Raw genomic sequence first — 21690 nt, 5'->3', positions numbered from 1 at the left:
TGGATGATTATACAAATCTTTTACGCTGGCTTGAATTTTGCTTCTAGAAACATCTTGGACTCTGCCTCAGGTGGAACGTTCATGGAAATCACGTTAGAAGAAGCTACAAAACTCCTAGAAATTATCATGACGAACTACTCGCAGTGGCACACTAAAAGGTCACCTACTAGTAAGAAGGTACACGCTATAGAATAAATCACGTTAGAAGAAGCTACAAAACTCCTAGACAATATTATGACGAACTACTCGCAGTTGCTAGTAGAAGTGCTCTGTTAGACCCTAATGACATGCCCCTGTCTTCCTTGATTGAGAGTAGCAACGCTATCTTGGACGTTAATTTTGTTGGTAGGAATAATTTTGGCAACAACAATGCTTTTAGAGGAAACTATGTTCCTAGGCCTTTTCCTAGTAACCCCTCTAATAACTTTGGCAACTCCTACAACAATACTCATGGAAATTACAATAGATTACCGTCTGATCTAGAGAGTAATATCAAAGAGTTTCTTAACTCGCAAAAGATTTCCAATGCGTCCACAGAGGAAAAACTACTCAAAATTGACGATTTGGCTAGGAGCGTTGATAGAATGTCTAGTGATATTGATGCTTTGAGAGTTAGATGTGCTCCTCCCAAGATCAATATGGATGAAACTTTGAAAGCTATGCGTGTTTTCATGAGTGAGAGCAAAGAAAGAACCGCCCAAATTCGTGCTAGATATGACTGGCTTAAAAGGGCGTGTTCTCGTGATAAGAATCACGAAGATTTTAAAGTGCTTGGTGTGACTCCCATTGAATCTTTGTTTTCTTGTGTCAAACCTAATGATGATGGGGTTGGATATAAATACACATTGGTTGAAGAATGCCCCAATGATTCGGAGTCCATCTATCTTGATGCTAAAAGCATTGAAAGTGGAGTAGAAGATATGAATACTTTGATTAGTAATGAAATTACTACTTTGGATTTCAAGAAATTCAATTATGACAGTTGCTCCTTGATTGAATGCATTTCCTTGATGCGATCCATGCTAAACTCTCCACACGCTTATAGCCAAAACAAGGCCTTTACCGATCATATCGTCAATGCTATGATAAAATCTCTTGAAGAGAAACTTGAATTGGAAGTTTCTATCCCTAGAAAGCTTCATGATGAGTGGGAACCTACTATCAAAATCAAAATCAAAAACTATGAATGCAATGCTTTGTGTGATTTGGGTGCTAGTGTTTCCGCGATTCCAAAGTCTTTATGTGATGTTCTGGGTTTTAATGAGATTGAGGAGTGTTCTCTTAATTTGCATCTTGCGGATTCTACTGTCAAGAAACCCATGGGAAGGATCAATGATGTTCTTATTATTGCAAATAGGAACTATGTACCCGTGGATTTCATTGTGCTTGACATTGATTGCAATCCTACATGCCCTATCATTCTTGGTAGACCTTTCCTAAGGACTATCGGTGCTATCATCGATATGAAGGAAGGGAATATTAGATTTCAAATTCCTTTAAAGAAGGGCATGGAACATTTTCCTAGAAAGAAAATAAGATTGCCTTATGAATCTATGATGATGGCTACTTATGGTTTGAGCACCAAAGACGACGATACGTGATTCTATCACCTTATGCCTAGCTAAGGGCGTTAAACAATAGCGCTTGTTGGGAGGCAACCCAATGAATTTATCTTCTTCTTTATGTTTTGTTGCGTCCACACCATCATAATTCTGTTATGATTGTGTCTTTTGTGTTTTTTTGTGTTTGAGCCAAGCAAAACCTTTATGACTAGTGTTGGTGATGGTTGTTTGATCCTGCTGGAAAAAGATAGTAACTTTTCGCTCACAAGATAATTTTTCATTTTTATTAAGAAAGAGCTCTTGAGTTGATTATTTTTGCTGCTGGTTAGTATGCCTTTTGCCCAGGCAGTCGTAATTCTTCAGAATTTTTGAAGTACCAGAAGTATACAAAGTATACAGATTGCTACAAACTGGTCCGTTTTTGACAGATTCTATTTTTGTTGAGTTGGTTGCTTGTTTTGATGAAACTATGGATAGTAACAGGGCGTACTAGCCATGGAAAAGTGAGAATACAGTAATCTAACACCAATATTAATAGAAATCAAGTTTGCTACAGAACCTAAAGAGGTGGTACTTTGTTTTCTTGTGCTAATGATATCACGAGTTTCTGTTTAAGTTTTGTGTTGTGAAGTTTTCATGTTTTGGGTGATGTTCTCATGGACAAAGGGATAAAGAGTGGAAAGAGCTCAAGCTTGGGGATGCCCAAGGCATCCCAAGCCAAATTCAAGGACACCAAAAAGCCTGAGCTTGGGGATGCCCCGGGAAGGCATCCCCTCTTTCGTCTTCAATCCATCGGTAACATTACTTGGAGCTATATTTTTATTCACCACATGATATGTACTTTTCTTAGAGCATCTTTTATCATAGGAGTCTTTTCTTTTTGTTGTGTCACAATCATCCTTGCTGCACACCTTTTGAGAGAGACATGCACTCATCGTGAATTTGCTAGAATGCTCATTGTGCTTCACTTATATCTTTTGAGCTAGACCATTTTGCTCTATGTGCTTCACTTAGATCTTTTAGTGCACGGCGGTGCATGACTTGGTAGTTGGTTTGTGCTATGAAAGTAGTCCCAAAGGTGATAGGTACCCAAAGAGGATACAAAAACTTCCATCTTCATGCGCATTGAGTAGAAAGAGAAGTTTGATTCCTCTCAATTAGTTTTGAGACGTGGATTTGGTAATATTAAAAGTTATGTTAGTAGGTGTAGGGTAACGTAGCATAAATTAAAAAAATTTCCTACGCATGTTCAGATCTTCCTATGGAGAGACCAGCAACGAGAGAGGGGTAAGAGCATCTTCGTACCTTTGAAGATCGCTAAGCGGAAGCGTTGCTAGAACGCGGTTGATGGAGTCGTACTCGCAGCGATTCCGATCTAGTGCCGAACAACGGCACCTCCGCGTTCAACACACGTGCAGCCCAGTGACGTCTCCCGCACCTTGATCCAGCAAGGAGGAGGGAGAGGTTGGGGAAGAAGACCAGCAACACGACGGCATGGTGTTGGTGGAGAGACGAGGTCTCCCGGCAGGGCTTCGCCAAGCGCCGGCAGAGAGGAGGAGGAAGAAGTGCAGGGCTGCGCCGAGGGAGAGAGAAAACTGTGTCCTCCAAAGGCCAAAAGTGCCCACTATATATAGGGGAAGGGGAGAGGGGGTGCCACCCCTAGGGTTCCCACCCTAGGGGGTGCGGCAGCCCTCCCAGATGGGGGGTGTGGCGGCCAGATGGGGAGGAGGGGGTGGCGCACCCCTCTGGTGGGCCTAAGGCCCACCTAAGTTAGGGTTCCCCCCCTCTTTTTCTTTCCCCTGCGCCATGGGCTGAGTGGGGAGGCGCACCAGCCCAACTAGGGGCTGGTTCCCAACCCCACTTAGCCCATCTTACCTCTTGGGGTCGCAGCCCCCCTTCGGTGGTCCCTCGGGACCACCTCCAGTGGTCCCGGTGGTCCCGGTACGTTACCGGTGATGCCCGAAACACTTCCGGTGTCCGAAACCATCCGTCCTATATATCAATCTTTACCTCCGGATCATTCCGGAGCTCCTCGTGACGTCCGGGATCTCATCCGGGACTCCGAACAACTTTCGGTAATCTCATATAACAATTCCCTATAACCCTAGCGTCATCGAACCTTAAGTGTGTAGACCCTACGGGTTCGGGAGACAGGCAAACATGACCGAGACACCTCTCTGGCCAATAACCATCAGTGGGGTCTGGATACCCATGGTGGCTCCCACTAGCTCCACGATGATCTCATCGGATGAACCACGATGTCAAGGATTCAATCAATCTCGTATACGATTCCCTTTGTCTGTCGGTATAGAACTTGCTCGAGATTCGATCGTCGGTATACCTATACCTTGTTCAATCTCGTTACCGGTAAGTCTCTTTACTCGTTCCGTAGCACGTCATCGTGTGACTAACTCCTTAGTCACATTGAGCTCATGATGATGTTCTACCGAGTGGGCCCAGAGATACCTCTCCGTCACACGGAGTGACAAATCCCGATCTCGATTCGTGCCAACCCAACAGACACTTTCGGAGGTACCCGTAGTGCACCTTTATAGTCACCCAGTTACGTTGTGACGTTTGATACACCCAAAGCACTCCTACGGTATCCGGGAGTTGCACAATCTCACGGTTGAAGGTAAAGATACTTGACATTAGAAAAGCATTAGCATACGAACAATACGATCTAGTGCTAGGCTTAGGATTGGGTCTTGTCCACCACATCATTCTCCCAATGATGTGATCCCGTTATCAATGACATCCAATGTCCATGATCAGGAAACCATGATCATCTATTGACTAACGAGCTAGCTAACTAGAGGCTTGCTAGGGACACATTGTGATCTATTCATTCACACATGTATTACTGTTTCCTGTTAATACAATTGTAGCATGAACGATAGACGATTATCATGAACAAGGAAATATGATAATAACCATTTTATTATTGCCTCTAGGGCATATTTCCAACAGTCTCCCACTTGCACTAGAGACAATAATCTAGTTACATTGTGATGTATCGAACACCCATAGCATTATGGTGTTGATCATGTTTTGCTCGTGGAAGAGGTTTAGTCAACGGGTCTGCAATATTCAGATCCGTGTGTACTTTACAAATATCTATCACTCCAGTTTGGACATGGTCCTGGATGGAGTTGTAGCGGCGCTTGATGTGCTTCGTCTTCCGGTGAAACCTGGGCTCCTTGGCTATGGCAATGGCTCCAATGTTATCACAGAAGAGTGTCATAGGACCCGACGCGCTTGGAATCACTCCAAGGTCGGTGATGAGCTCCTTCATCCAAATTCCTTCATGAGCCGCTTCTGAAGCAGCTATGTACTCCGCTTCACATGTAGATGCTGCCACGACTTCTTGCTTGCTGCTGCACCAGCTCACTGCCCCACCATTCAACACATATACGTATCCGGTTTGTGACTTAGAGTCATCCGGATCTGTGTCGAAGCTAGCGTCGACGTAACCTTTTACGACGAGCTCTTCGTCACCTCCATAAACGAGAAACATTTCCTTAGTCCTTTTCAGGTACTTAAGGATATTCTTGACCGCTGTCCAGTGTTCTGCACCGGGATTACTTTGGTACCTCCCTACCAAGCTTATCGCAAGGTTTATATCAGGTCTGGTACACAGCATGGCATACATTAGAGAGCCCACGGCTGAAGCGTAGGGGACAGAACTCATCTTCTCTCTATCTGCTGCCGTGGTCGGCGACTGAGTCTTACTCAATCTCATACCTTGCAAAACTGGCAAGAACCCTTTCTTTCAGTTTTCCATATTGAACCTTTTCAGTATCTTGTCAAGGTATGTACTTTGCGAAAGACCTATGAAGCGTCTCGATCTATCTCTATAGATCTTGATGCCTAATATGTATGCAGCTTCTCCAAGGTCCTTCATTGAAAAACTCTTGTTCAAATAGGCCTTTATGCTCTCCAACATCTCTATATCATTCCCCATCAACAATATGTCATCCACATATAGTACGAGGAAAGCTACAGAGCTCCCACTCACTTTCTTGTACAGACAGGCTTCTCCGTAAACCTGTATGAACCCAAACGCCTTAATCACCTCATTAAAGCGAATGTTCCAACTCCGAGATGCTTGCACCAGCCCATAGATGGAGCGCTGGAGCTTGCATACTTTGTTAGCACCTTTAGGATCGACAAAACCTTCTGGTTGCATCATATACAACTCTTCCTTAAGATTCCCGTTAAGGAACGCTGTTTTGACGTCCATTTGCCAAATTTCATAGTCATAAAAGGCGGCAATTGCTAACATGATTCGGACTGATTTCAGCTTCGCTACGGGAGAGAAAGTCTCTTCATAGTCAATTCCTTGAATTTGTCGAAAACCCTTTGCGACAAGTCGAGCTTTGTAAACGGTTACATTACCGTTTGCATCAGTCTTCTTCTTGAAGATCCATTTATTTTCTATGGCTCGCCGGTCATCGGGCAATTCCACCAAAGTCCATACTTTGTTCTCATACATGGATCCTATCTCGGATTTCATGGCCTCAAGCCATTTCTTGGAATCTGGGCCCGCCATCGCTTCTTCATAGTTCGAAGGTTCACCGTTGTCTAACAACATGATTTCCATCACTGGGTTGCCGTACCACTCTGGTGCGGAGCATACCCTTGTGGACCTTCGCGGTTCAGTAGTAACTTGATCCGAAGCTTCATGATCATCATCATTAACTTCCTCTTCAGTTGGTGTAGGCACCACAGGAACAACTTCTTGCGTTGCGCTACTTTCCTGTTCGAGAGGGGGTGTAATTACCTCATCAAGTTCTACCTTCCTCCCACTTACATCTTTCGAGAGAAACTCTTTCTCTAGAAAGGATCCGTTCTTGGCAACAAAGGTTTTACCTTCGGATCTAAGATAGAAGGTATACCCAATAGTTTCCTTAGGGTATCCTATGAATACGCATTTCTCCGCTTTGGGTTCGAGCTTTTCTGGTTGAAGTTTCTTCACATAAGCATCGCAGCCCCAAACTTTAAGAAACGACAACTTAGGTTTCTTGCCAAACCACAGTTCATACGGTGTCGTCTCAACGGATTTAGACGGTGCCCTATTTAAAGTGAATGCTGTAGTTTCTAATGCGTAACCCCAAAATGACAGTGGTAAGTCGGTGAGAGACATCATAGATCGTACCATATCTAATAAAGTGCGATTACGACGTTCAGACACTCCGTTGCGCTGCGGTGTGCCAGGCGGCGTTAGTTGTGAAACGATTCCACACTTCCTTAGGTGTGTGCCAAACTCGTGACTCAAATATTCTCCTCCACGATCAGATCGTAGACATTTAATTTTTCTGTCACGTTGATTCTCAACCTCACTCTGAAATTCCTTGAACTTTTCAAACGTCTCAGATTTGTGCTTCATCAAGTAGATATACCCATACCTACTCAAATCATCGGTGAGAGTGAGAACATAACGATAACCACCGCGAGCCTCAACATTCATTGGACCACACACATCAGTATGTATTATTTCCAATAAGTCGGTGGCTCTTTCCATTATTCCTGAGAATGGAGTCTTAGTCATCTTGCCCATGAGGCACGGTTCGCATGTGTCAAATGATTCAAAGTCAAGAGACTCTAGCAGTCCATCAGTATGGAGCTTCTTCATGCGCTTAACGCCGATATGACCAAGGCGGCAGTGCCACAAGTATGTGGGACTATCGTTATCAACTTTGCATCTTTTGGTACTCACACTATGAATATGTGTAACATCACAATCGAGATTCATCAAGAATAAACCATTCACCAGCGGAGCATGACCATAAAACATATCACTCATATAAATAGAACAACCATTATTCTCTGACTTAAATGAGTAGCCGTCTCGCATTAAGCAAGACCCTGATACAATGTTCATGCTTAAAGCTGGTACTAAATAACAATTATTAAGGTTTAAAACTAATCCCGACGGTAGATGTAGAGGTAGCGTGCCGACGGCGATCACATCGACCTTTGAACCATTCCCGACGCGCATCGTCACCTCGTCCTTGGCCAGTCTTCGCTTATTCCGCAGTTCCTGCTTTGAGTTGCAAATGTGAGCAACAGCACCGGTATCAAATACCCAGGAGCTACTACGAGCGCTGGTAAGGTACACATCAATAACATGTATATCACATATACCTTTAACGTTGCCGGCCTTCTTGTCCGCTAAGTATTTGGGGCAGTTCCGCTTCCAGTGACCTTTTCCCTTGCACTAGAAGCACTCGGTCTTAGGCTTGGGTCCGTTCTTTTTCTTCTTCCCGGCATCTGGCTTACCGGGCGCGGCAACAGCTTTGCCGTCTTTCTTGAAGTTCTTCTTACCCCTGCCTTTCTTGAAACTAGTGGTCTTGTTGACCATCAACACTTGATGCTCCTTCTTGATTTCTACTTCTGCAGACTTGAGCATCGAGTACAACTCGGGAATGGTTTTCTCCATCCCTTGCATGTTGTAGTTAAGCACAAAGCCTTTGTAGCTTGGTGGGAGAGACTGGAGGATTCTGTCAATGATAGCATCATCCGGAAGTTCGACTCCAAGTGAAGTCAGACGACCGTGTAACCCAGACATTTTGAGTATGTGCTCACTGACAGAACTGTTCTCCTCCATCTTACAGCTGAAGAACTTGTCGGAGACTTCATATCTCTCGACACGGGCATGAGCTTGAAAAACTAGCTTCAGCTCTTGGAACATCTCATATGCCCCGTGTTGCTCAAAACGTCTTTGGAGCCCCGTTTCTAAACTGTATAACATGCCACAACTGACCAGAGAGTAGTCATCACTCCGCGCTTGCCAGACGTTTAGAACGTCCTGCCGTGCTGCGGGAGCGGGAGGGTCACCTAGCGGCGCATTAAGGACATAAGCCTTTTTACTTGCTTCAAGGATGAGCTTCAGGTTGCGAACCCAGTCCGCATAGTTGCTACCATCATCTTTCAGCTTGTTTTTCTCTAGGAATGCGTTGAAGTTGAGGTTGACGTTGGACATCTACAATATTTATAAAGACAACTTTTAGACTAAGTTCATGATAATTAAGTTCATTTAATCAAATTAAGTATGAACTCCCACTTAAATCGACATCCCTCTAGTCATCTAAGTGATACATGATCCATGTTGACTAACCCGTGTCCGATCATCACGTGAGACGGACTAGTCACCATGGTGAGCAACTTCATGCTGATCGTATTCAACCAGACGACTCATGTTCGACCTTTCGGTCTCTTGTATTCGAGATCATGTCTGTACATGCTAAGCTCGTCGAGTCAACCTAAGTGTTTCGCGTGTGTAAATCTGGCTTACACCCGTTGTATGCGAACGTTAGAATCTATCACACCCGATCATCACGTGGTGCTTCGAGACAACGAACCTTCACAACGATGGACACTTAGGGGAATACGTTCTCGAAATTTTAAGAGGGATCATCTTATTATGCTACCGTCGTTCTAAGCAATAAGATGTAAAACATGATAAACATCACAATGCAATCATATAGTGACATGATATGGCCATTATCATCTTTGCTCTTTCGATCTCCATCTTCACGCATCGCATGATCATCATCGTCACCGGCGTGACACCATGATCTCCATCATCATGATCTCCATCATCGTGTCTCCGTGAAGTCGTCACGCCAACTACTACTATCACTACTACTATGGCTAACCGTTAGCAATGAAGTAAAAGTAGCAAGCACATGGCGTTGCATCTCATACAATAAATTAAGACAACTCCTATGGCTCATGCCGGTTGTCATACTCATCGACATGCAAGTCGTGAAACCTATTACAATAACATGATCATCTCATACATCATACATGCAACGTCACAACTTTGACCATATCACATCACATGTCAAACCCTGCAAAAACAAGTTAGACGTCCTCTAATTGTTGTTGCAAGTTTTACGTGGCTGATTTGGGTTTCTAGCAAGAACGCCTTCTTACCTACGTGACAGCCACAACGATGATATGCCAAAACTATTTACCCTTCATAAGGACCCTTTTCATCAAATCCAATCCGACTAGAGTAGGAGAGACAGACACCCGCTAGCCACCTTTATGCACGATGTGCATGTCTGTCGGTGGAACCAGTCTCACGTAAGCGTACGTGTAAGGTCGGTCTGGGCCGCTTCATCCCACAATACCGCCGGAAAAGAATAAGACTAGTAACGGCAAGCAAATTGACAAACCATCGCCCACAACTGTTGTGTTCTACTCGTGCATAGAATCTACGCATAGAAAACCTGGCTCTGATGCCACTGTAGGGTAACGTAGCATAAATTCAAAAAAATTCCTACGCATGTTCAGATCTTCCTATGGAGAGACCAGCAACGAGAGAGGGGTAAGAGCATCTTCGTACCTTTGAATATCGCTAAGCGGAAGCGTTGCTAGAACGCGGTTGATGGAGTCGTACACGCAGCGATTCCGATCTAGTGCCGAACAACGACACCTCCGCGTTCAACACACGTGCAGCCCGGTGACGTCTCCCGCACCTTGATCCAGCAAGGAGGAGGGAGAGTTTGGGGAAGAAGACCAGCAACACGACAGCGTGGTGTTGGTGGAGAGACGAGGTCTCCCGGCAGGGCTTCGCTAAGCGCCGGCAGAGAGGAGGAGGAAGAAGTGCAGGGCTGCGCCGAGGGAGAGAGAAAATTGTGTCCTCCAAAGGCCAAAAGTGCCCACTATATATAGGGGAAGGGGAGAGGGGTGCCACCCCTAGGGTTCCCACCCTAGGGGGTGCGGCAGCCCTCCCAGATGGGGGGTGTGGCGGCCAGATGGGGAGGAGGGGGTGGCGCACCCCTCTGGTGGGCCTAAGGCCCACCTAAGTTAGGGTTCCCCCCCTCTTTTTCTTTCCCCTGCGCCATGGGCTGAGTGGGGAGGCGCACCAGCCCAACTAGGGGCTGGTTCCCACCCCCACTTAGCCCATCTTACCTCTTGGGGTCGCAGCCCCCCTTCGGTGGTCCCGGTGGTCCCGGTACGTTACCGGTGATGCCCGAAACACTTCCGGTGTCCGAAACCATCCGTCCTATATATCAATCTTTACCTCCGGACCATTCCGGAGCTCCTCGTGACGTCCGGGATCTCATCCGGGACTCCGAACAACTTTCGGTAATCTCGTATAACAATTCCCTATAACCCTAGCGTCATCGAACCTTAAGTGTGTAGACCCTACGGGTTCGGGAGACAGGCAGACATGACCGAGACACCTCTCTGGCCAATAACCATCAGCGGGGTCTGGATACCCATGGTGGCTCCCACTAGCTTCACGATGATCTCATCGGATGAACCACGATGTCAAGGATTCAATCAATCCCGTATACGATTCCCTTTGTCTGTCGGTATAGAACTTGCCCGAGATTCGATCGTCGGTATACCTATACCTTGTTCAATCTCGTTACCGGTAAGTCTCTTTACTCGTTCCGTAGCACGTCATCGTGTGACTAACTCCTTAGTCACATTGAGCTCATGATGATGTTTTACCGAGTGGGCCCAGAGATACCTCTCCGTCACACGGAGTGACAAATCCCGATCTCGATTCGTGCCAACCCAACAGACACTTTCGGAGGTACCCGTAGTGCACCTTTATAGTCACCCAGTTACGTTGTGACGTTTGATACACCCAAAGCACTCCTACGGTATCCGGGAGTTGCACAATCTCACGGTCGAAGGAAAAGATACTTGACATTAGAAAAGCATTAGCATACGAACAATACGATCTAGTGCTAGGCTTAGGATTGGGTCTTGTCCACCACATCATTCTCCCAATGATGTGATCCCGTTATCAATGACATCCAATGTCCATGATCAGGAAACCATGATCATCTATTGACTAACGAGCTAGCTAACTAGAGGCTTGCTAGGGACACATTGTGATCTATTCATTCACACATGTATTACTATTTCCTGTTAATACAATTATAGCATGAACGATAGACGATTATCATGAACAAGGAAATATGATAATAACCATTTTATTATTGCCTCTAGGGCATATTTCCAACAGTAGAGTGTTATGAATCTAGAAATACTTGTGGTGAAGTTAGTGATTCTCGTAACATGCACGTATGGTAAACCGCTATGTTAGGAAGTCAGAGCATAATTGATCTATTGATTGTCATCCTCTGTGTTGCGGTCGGGATCACGCGATGGTTTACACCTACCAACCCTTCCCCTAGGTGTATGCGTTTAGCACTTTGTTTCGATTACTAACAAAAACTTCCGCAACAAATATGTGAGTTCTTCATGACTAATGTGAGTCCATGGTATAGATGGACTTTCACCTTCCACCATTGCTAGCCTCTCTAGTACCGCGCAATTTTCGCCGGTGCACAAACCCACCATATGCCTTCCTCAAAACAGCCACCATACCTACCTACTATGGCATTTTCATAGCCATTCCGAGATATATTGCCATGCAACTCCCACCGTTCCGTCTCATGACTTGTGCCGTCACTCTCATATTGCCTTTGCATGATCATATCCCGGTACACTGCCGGAGGCATTTCCTATAGAGTCATCATCGTTCTAAGCTTTGAGCTATGAGTAAATAAAAGTGTGATGATCGTCATTATTAGAGCATTGTCCCATGTGAGGAATAACAAAAAAGAGCCCAAAGAGCCCAAATTAAAAAAAGAGAAGAGAGAAAAAAAAGAGGCCAAAGAGCCCAAATAAAAAAAGAGAGAGAAAAAGATAGAAGGGACAATGCTGCTATCTTCTTCCACACTTGTGCTTCATAATATGTGATAGCTTGGCTTATTAGGGATGATAGACTACTCATATCAATAAGGAATTCCTTCTTTTCCGGGAACCCATTTGAACAGAACTCCGAGGTTAAGCGTGCTTAGCTTGGAGTAGTTCTAGGATGAGTGACCAACCGGGAAGTTGACCCCGGGTGCGCATGAGTGAGGACAAAGTGCGTAGAAAAGACTAGTATTGATATGTGGGGCCAGTCTAGATCCCGCCAGGAGTAACGACTGCCGGCGGGAGTGCCCGGGGCATTACAAGTTTGGTATCAGAGCCGACCCTCGCGGTTACACGGATGATTGCGGACAAGTGTGCGATCATGTTGTTCATGAAGTTTGTGACCCGTCGTGGCACACGGCATGGTACATGTACTGGACTGGATGCACAGACGTTTGTACCAAGAGGGAACGCTCCTGTGGCCCGACGAGGATGTCGGTTCCTCTGAGTGGTGGTGTATGTGATAGCCTGGCTTATTAGGGATGATAGACAACTCATATCAATAAGGAATTCCTTCTTTTCTGGGAACCCATTCAAACATAACTCCCAGGTTAGGTGTGCTTAGCTTGGAGTAGTTCTAGGATGGGTGACCGACCGGGAAGTTGACCCCGGGTGCGCATGAGTGAGGACAAAGTGCGCAGAAAAGACTAGTATTGATATGTGGGGCCAGTCTAGATCCCGCCAGGAGTAACGACCGCCGGCGGGAGTGTCTGGGGCGTTACATAATAGCACCATGTTCTTCATGATTGAGAGCCTCTTGTTTTGTCACTACCGTATGCTAGTGGGAATTTTCATTATATAACTTGGCTTGTATATTCCAAGGATGGGCTTCCTCAAATTTCCCTAGGTCTTCGTGAGCAAGCAAGTTGGATGCACACCCACTAGTTCTCCTTTTGAGCTTTCACATACTTATAGCTCTAGTGCATCCTTTGTATGGCAATCCCTGCTCATTCACATTGATATCTATTAATGGGCATATCCATAGCCCTTTAATACGCCGAGTCAATGTGACCATCTCCTCCTTTTTGTCTCACAACCACCACCACACTCTATTCCACCTATAGTGATATATCCATGGCTCACGCTCATGTATTGCGTGATAGTTAAAAAAAGGTTTGAGAAAGTAAGAGTGCGAAAATAGTTACTTGGCCAATACCGGGGTTGTGCATGATTTATATTAGTTGTGTGAGGATGATGGAGCATAGCCACACTATATGATTTTGTAGGGATAACTTTCTTTGGCCTTGTTATTTCAAAAGTTCATGATTACCTTGCTAGTTTCCTTGAAGTATTATTGTTTTCATGTCAATAGCAAACTAATGTTTTGAATCTTACGGATCTGAACATTCATGTCACCTGAAAGAAGTTACAACGGACAACTATGCTAGGTAGCATTCCACATCAAAAATTCAGCCTTTATCACTTCCCTACTCGAGGACGAGCACGAGTTAAGTTTGGGGATGCTTGATACGTCTCCAACGTATCTATAATTTTTTATGGTTCCCATGCTATTATCTTGTCAAACTTTGGATGTTTTCTATGCTATTATATCTTTTTTGGGACTAACTTATTAACTCAGTGCCAAGTGCCAGTTCCTGTTTTTTCCGTGTTTTTGACCCTTTTCAGAGGAGGATTTTAAACGGTGTCCGAACGAAATAAAACTTCAGAAAAGATTTTTTCTGAAATAGAAGATACGCACCAGACTTGAGAATCAAGGCAGGGGCCAGCAGGGGACCCCACAATCCCCCTAGGCGCGGCCCGGGGGCCGCGCCTAGCAGGCTTGTGGGCCCCCTATGGCACGTCTGCCCTACCTCTTCCGCCTATAAATTCAGAAAAAATCCAAAACTGAAGAAGAGATCCAAGAAAATACTTTTCCGCCGCCGCAAGCTTCTGTCTCCACAAGATCCATCTGGGGCATGTTCGGGTGCCCTATCGGAGGGGGGATTCGGATACGAAGGGCTTCTTCATCAACACCATGACCTCTCCGATGATGCGTGAGTAGTTCACCATAGACCTTCGGGTCCATAGCTAGTAGCTAGATGGCTTCTTCTCTCTCTTGGATCTTCAATACAAAGTTCTCCATGATCTTCATGGAGATTTATCTCATGTAATCTTCCTTTGAGGTGTGTTTGTCGAGATCCGATGAATTGTGGATTTATGATCAGATTATCTATGAATCTTATTTGAGTTTCTTATGATCTCTCTTATGCATGATTTCATATCCTTGTAGTTCTCTTCGAGTTGTGGGTTTTGTTTGGCCAACTTGATCTATGATTCTTGCAATGGGAGAAGTGCTTGGTTTTGGGTTCATACCGTGCGGTGACCTCACCCACTGACAGAAGGGGTAGCGAGGCACGCATCATGTTGTTGCCATCAAGGGTAAAAATATGGGGTTTTCATCATTAGTTTGAGTTTATCCATCTACATCATGTCATCTTGCTTAAAGCGTTACTCTGTTCGTCATCAACTCAATACACTAGATGCATGCTGGATAGCGGTCGATCTGTGGAGTAATAGTAGTAGATGCAGAAAGTATCGGTCTACTTGTCTCGGACGTGATGCCTATATGTATGATCATTGCCTTCGATATCGTCATGACTTTGTGCGGTTCTATCAATTGCTCGACAATAATTTGTTCACCCACCGTATTATTTGCTATTTTGAGAGAATCCTCTAGTGAACACTATGGCCCCAGGGTCTACTTCACACCATATTTTCAGCCTTACAATTTTACTTCGTTGCACTTTCTGCCTTCAGATCTCACTTTGCAATCAATCTTGAAGGGATTGACAACCCCTTTAAAGTGTTGGGTGCAAGCTCTTTTGTGTTTGCGCAGGTACTCTGCACTTGGCGCGATTCTCCTACTGGATTGATACCATGGTTATCAAACTGAGGAAAATACTTATTGCTCCTGTGCTGCACCACCCTTTCCTCTTCAAGGGAAAAAACAACGCAAGCTCAAGAGGCAAAAGAAGGAATTTTGTCGCCGTAGCACTCACCTCCCCTCTTTCTCCACACGAGCCTCCATGTTCGTTGACCGGACTCTTTCTGCATGCTAGCCGCCACGAATGCAGGGACGACCGCTGCTGCTGGTTCATCTCATGTCACACGCTTGTCTCCCTGATCCAGTCGCATCTATTCAACGTGGCAATTAAAGTGGCGAGCCGCCATGATTTCTGCACGCTAGCCGCCACGATAAGCCTGCTATGCATGCGCGACATGAACCGCCTGCCTGCTTGCCAGCATGCGTCCATGTGCCCCGCCACGGATGCAACCTTCATGTGAGCCGCCACGGGATGCAGCGTCTGTCATCTCCTCGATCGATTCACAGTTCACACCGTCTAAGCCTTTGACCACCGCAGCATCAATTCAGCATGGCAATTAAACTTAGGGCATACCAATTGACGTGCGCCGCCATGATACCAAAGCCTGTTGTGCATGCCATGTGACCGAGCTAGGCCGCCTGCATGCGCGCCGTCACGGACGCAGCGACAGTCGCTGCCACCGGTTCCTCTCTTCTCGCACGCGTCTCCACCTTCCAAGTGCCATGGACCAAGGCTAGGGTGCAGTGCTACGTTTAGGGTTAGGGTTTAGGTATTTTAGGGTTTAGGGCTTTGAAGCATCAACAAAAAGCATGTAATATATTTTTTGAAGCATCAACAAACATAGCTCAGAGAGCGTAATAACAAAACCATACATGCTGAAGCATCAACAAACCTAGCTTAGGCAGCATAATAACGAAAGCATATAGTATAGGGAAGCCTACGGTATATATCCTACGTACTGCCTAGTGCACTATGCGTCTTCGTAGTCGGAGATGGCTTGATCAGCCTGCGCTGGAGCCTGGTCCTCCTGGGCCACCAACTGTGCCTCCTCCTGCGCCACCCGCTCTTCCTGCATCTCCTGCTGACAAAGACGTCGGGCTTGCGTAGCTGCTTCCGAGCGGATCGAGTTGAGGATCACCACTTGGTCGGACCACATATAGTAGACCGGCGGTGCCTCCACTTCCGGCTCCTGCGGTGGCGCCTCCACCTCTGGCTCTTGCGGTGGCGCCTCCACCTCCGGCTCCTGCGGCACTGCCTCCTCCTCCTGCGATGCCTCCACCTCCAGCTCCTGCGGCGGCGCCTCCTCCTCCGGCTCCTGGAAATCCTCTAGAGGTAGCCTCGCTTGCCTACGGATTTGGGCCTGCCGAAGGAGGTAGAGACGTTCTTCGATCGTGTAGTACTGGCGGCGTGGTGGCATGGCTGATGGGCTGGGAGAGGTGAGTGCTCGGGTCCCGGTGGGAACATGGAGCAGGCCAATGAGCTACGGGTGGGGGAGGGGAGTGTCCGTCCGGCTTAAATAGCCATTGTAACCTAAACCCGAAACAGCCCCATTTTCACACCCACCGCAGCATCAGCAGTGTACGCGCGTGGGAAACTGTGGTTGGTTTGATGAGTGGACTGTGATCGGTGTCAAATGTGAAAGACGAGCACGTTCACACACGATGCAAAAAAACGATGCGAAAAAACGATGCAAAAAAAATGACGCGATTCGACGGCCCAACTAGAGCTTGGTTTCCTTTTGGGCCCAACACCACCGTTTTTTTTGTGGAGTTAGTTGTGGGCGAGCTTCCGAGCACAACCAACGGGATCGCCTCTCACGGATCGCCCCATGATACAACGATGCGGAGCCGTCCTTGTGATCCAACAGCCCGGAGCCTGCACACAGCCTGCCCATCAAATTCCTTCTAGAAGACCACATCCGAGGGCTGTCGCTTGGCGCCAGGGTGTGATCGGACGGCTGAGGTTGGGAGCTAGGGTTACCCCACGGGGTTTAGAGGGGTTTTGAGATGGTCAACGGGGTTACGAAAGCTTTGACTGAGCATAACTAATTAAAAAAAATCGAAAAAATATGAAACCTTCGTCGTTCCTTGTTTTATAAGACACACTAACGAGGAAAAATACTAAACTTGGTCTATGGTCATTTTCATTAAAAAACCCTAGCTCGCACGATCGAGGTCAAATGAGCAACATTAACTTCAAAAAATCAAAAAAATATGAAACGTGGGCACAATGTTGTATTATGTGACATGTTACCAACCAAAAATCATAAACTTGGTCTATGGTCATTTTCATGAGAAAACCTTCACATATATGAGCTATCACCTACAAGATTTCATAGAGTTCAAGGAGATGAGGTAGGGTTACCTTCTGTTTTTGAAAATTTAAAAAAATCAAAAAAAACACCAAAGCTTTATTTCAAAGTGAATAAGAAGGATCTGAACTTAGTTTTACATTTTCATATTTTAAACGTGTTTTAATAGTTTTTATATTAAAGCATATTTTTCAAAAGAAAATGTAAGAATATGAAGATTAATTAAAAAAATAGTGAGACTTCGAATCTACACTATATAGATTGAATAGGTGTTAATACAAAACATTTGGCTCATTTAGAGTAGGTCCAAAAAAACTTGATTACAAATGGGTTGTTTACCCTAGCCTGGGAGCTCATTTGGAGAATATTTCGAATCTACACTATATATATTGAATCCATCACTAGTAGCCAATTGAAAATTTAGATATGCACACATGACACATTGATCATTGGGCTAATATACTCCCAATATCAGAAATGTTTTAGAAGTGGGGTTTTTTAATTTTGTGCCCCTTAGCTCTATGCATTCAAAAACCACATCCATCGCTAGTATATCAATGTATTAGATTTGTACACACATTGATCAAAAACCCCCATATGACATTCAAATAACACATTGATCATTCGTCATGCACACACATTGAAGAACAGAGCTAATATAACTACATATTGTGGACAAATTTATATACTAATGAATCAAATTTATATACTAATGAATCAAAAACCCCAATATGACAAATTTACACACATTGAATCAAATTTATAACTTCTTAATCAATGGATTCCATTTGGGCATATGACATTCAAAACCCCAATCTGAGTAGCTTTATTTCAAAGTGAATAAGAAGGATCTGAACTTAGTTTTACATTTTCATATTTTAAATGTGTTTTTAATAGTTTTTATATTAAAGCATATTTTTCAAAGGAAAATGTAAAAATATGACGATTAATTCAAAAAATAGTGAGACTTCGAATCTACACTATATAGATTGAATAGGTGTTAATACAAAACATTTGGCTCATTTAGAGTAGGTCCAAAAAAACTTGATTACAAATGGGCTGTTTACCCTAGCCTGGGAGCTCATTTGGAGCATATTTCGAATCTACACTATATAGATTGAAGCAACACTAAAACAACATGTGTGATCAGTGAAGCAACACTGAAGTGATCAGTGAAGCAACACTGAAACAACATGTTTGATCATTGCAGCACCTAAACTTTAGTTCACAACATCTAAACAGAACTAACCATACACCACAGGCAAATATAAGGACAGACAAATATAGATGGAATAATACGTTACTAGCATCACCATAGATTAAGGTCACACCATAAAGTGCCACATTAAGTTTACCATAAGTAACCGGGCCCTAAGTACCCAAAACATTAAGATTCAGTTCACATCATCACACCATCACAGCATCATCGCATCACTTCACGCCGGAGTCAGGGCCTTCGCGAGTGCAGCATGCTGCCCCCTGATCTTGTAGTCCTCCCCCCGGATCGCTACATCCTCTGCATGAGACAGAAGGTGATCGAAGCGGCCATCCTTGGGCTTTTGCTTGGTGGTGCAGTAGGGGCAGTGCCACTTCTTGAACTTGCAACCGAAGGAAGCAACTCCCTTGGCCTTGATCTTCTGCACCTCCTTGGCTGTGAAGGACGCGACGTTTCCCTTGTACACATCATCTCCAGAATCATGTTGCACACATGAATGAATTGCATTACCCTTAATACATTATGGATTCATATACACCATGTCAAAGGAACTAAATGAACAAGGGATAGGCTTACCTCATATTCAGAATCATCACTAAACGCCCCCTCGTACGGGTCGTAGTCGGCCAGCTTCCTCTTTCTCCCCCCAACCATCATCCTCCTAAATATACAATTACATCCATCACTAGTATATCAATGTATTAGATTTGTACACACATTGATCAAAAACCCCAATATGACATTCAAATAACACATTGATCATTCGTCATGCACACACATTGAAGAACAGAGCTAATATAACTACATATTGTGGACAAATTTATATACTAATGAATCAAATTTATATACTAATGAATCAAAAAACCTAATATGACAAATTTACACACATTGAATCAAATTTATAACTTCTTAATCAATGGATTCCATTTGGGCATATGACATTCAAAACCCCAATCTGAGTAGCATTCAAAAACAAATCTAATAGGGACCCAATCTAAGGCAACGAATCTGAGTAGCATTAAAAACCCCAATCTGTGAGCCCTAAAAATAAATCTAATAAGCATCATAGCATTAACAACACCAATCTGTTCACAACATCTAGCATTTTTGCAACGAATTTATCCAAATCTAAAAACCCCAATCATTGCAGCATCTAAAATCATAGTTCACAACATAGGATTTTTGCAATGAATTTATCCAACAAACCCTAGTCCAAAACCCCCGTTGCCCCAACCCATACCCTACAGAAAACCCCGGCCGATCCGTCAAACCAACTACTCTAACCATCTGAACTACCGTATGAATCACAATCTAACCAATGCAACTAGGGAACAATTAACTCTACAAGCTAAGCAAGTACAAATACCTGCTCCTTCACGGCAAGTGGCGCAACGGGGGCATCTGCATTGACTGCGCCGCTCGATGCCTTCACCTTCTATAGCGATGAGGCGGAGCTCACCACATCTGCAGCGGCTGTGAGTTTCCCCCGCACCGCCATGGACACTGCCGACATCCGCGGTCACCGCGCCTCGACCCTGCACCTCCATCACATCTCTGGTCTCTGCGCTGGCGTCGCCACGAGCATCGGCCATCTTACAGATGGAGGTGATGAAGGTGAGGAAGAGGATGCGGTGGGGGAGAGCGAGACGGTGCAGTGGAGGAAGTGGAGGAGAGCGAGACGATGCCGGTGGGGGAGAGGAAGACGATGCGGCAGGGAGGGGATTTGGGAAATGGTAGGGGCGATGGAGGTGGTTACCGTCTTTATATGATGAGACGTTTCGGGCATGTCCATGGACACGTGTGCTGCCTCTTGAGCTTGCGTTGGTTTTTCCCTTGAAGAGGAAAGGGTGATGCAGCACAGGAGCAGTAAGTATTTCCCTCAGTTTGAGAACCAAGGTATCAATCCAGTAGGAGAATTACGCCAAGTCCAGAGTACCTGCGCAAACAGAAAAGAGCTTGCACCCAACGCTATAAAGGGGTTGTCAATCCCTTCAAGATTGATTGCAAAGTGAGGTCTGAAGGCGAAAAGTGCAACGAAGTAAAAGTGTAAGGCTGAAAATATGGTGTGAAGTAGACCCGGGGGCCATAGTGTTCACTAGAGGCTTCCTCAAAATAGCAAATAATACGGTGGGTGAACAAATTACTGTCGAGCAATTGATAGAACCGCGCAAAGTCATGATGATATCTAAGGCAATGATCATACATATAGACATCACGTCCGAGACAAGTAGACTGATACTTTCTGCATCTACTACTATTACTCCACACATCTACCGCTATCGAGCATGCATCTAGTGTATTGAGTTCATGACGAACAGAGTAACGCCTTAATCAAGATGACATGATGTAGATGGATAAACTCAAACCAATGATGAAAACCCCATCTTTTTACCCTTGATGGCAACAACACGATACGTGCCTCGCTACCCCTTCTATTACCGGGTGAGGTCACCGCACGGTATGAACCCAAAACCAAGCACTTCTCCCATTGCAAGAATCATAGATCAAGTTGGCCAAACAAAACCCACAACTCGAAGAGAATTACAAGGATATGAAATCATGCATACAAGAGATCAGAAGAAACTCAAATAAGATTCATAGATAATCTGATCATAAATCCACAATTCATCGGATCTCGACAAACACACCGCAAAAGAAGATTACATCGGATAGATATCCATGAAGATCATGGAGAACTTTGTATTGAAGATCCAAGAGAGAGAAGAAGCCATCTAGATACTAGCTATCGACCCGAAGGTCTATGGTGGACTACTCACGCATCATCGGAGAGGTCATGGTGTTGATGAAGAAGCCCTCTCTATCCGAATCCCCCCTCCGGCAGGGCACCAGAACGTGCCCCAGATGGGATCTTGCGGAGACAGAAGCTTGCGGCGGAGGAAAAGTATTTTCGTGGATCTCTCTCGCAGTTTTGGAATTTTTCTGAATTTATAGGCGGAAGAGGTAGGGCAGACGAGCCACAGGGGGCCCACAAGCCTGCTAGGCGCGGGCCCCCTGGCCGCGCCTAGGGGGTTGTGTGGTCCC

The sequence above is a fragment of the Hordeum vulgare genome, chromosome 5H, assembly GCF_904849725.1.
Source record: "Hordeum vulgare subsp. vulgare chromosome 5H, MorexV3_pseudomolecules_assembly, whole genome shotgun sequence".
NCBI classification, from domain to species: Eukaryota; Viridiplantae; Streptophyta; class Magnoliopsida; order Poales; family Poaceae; genus Hordeum; species Hordeum vulgare.
This window is presented reverse-complemented; position numbering follows the sequence as displayed.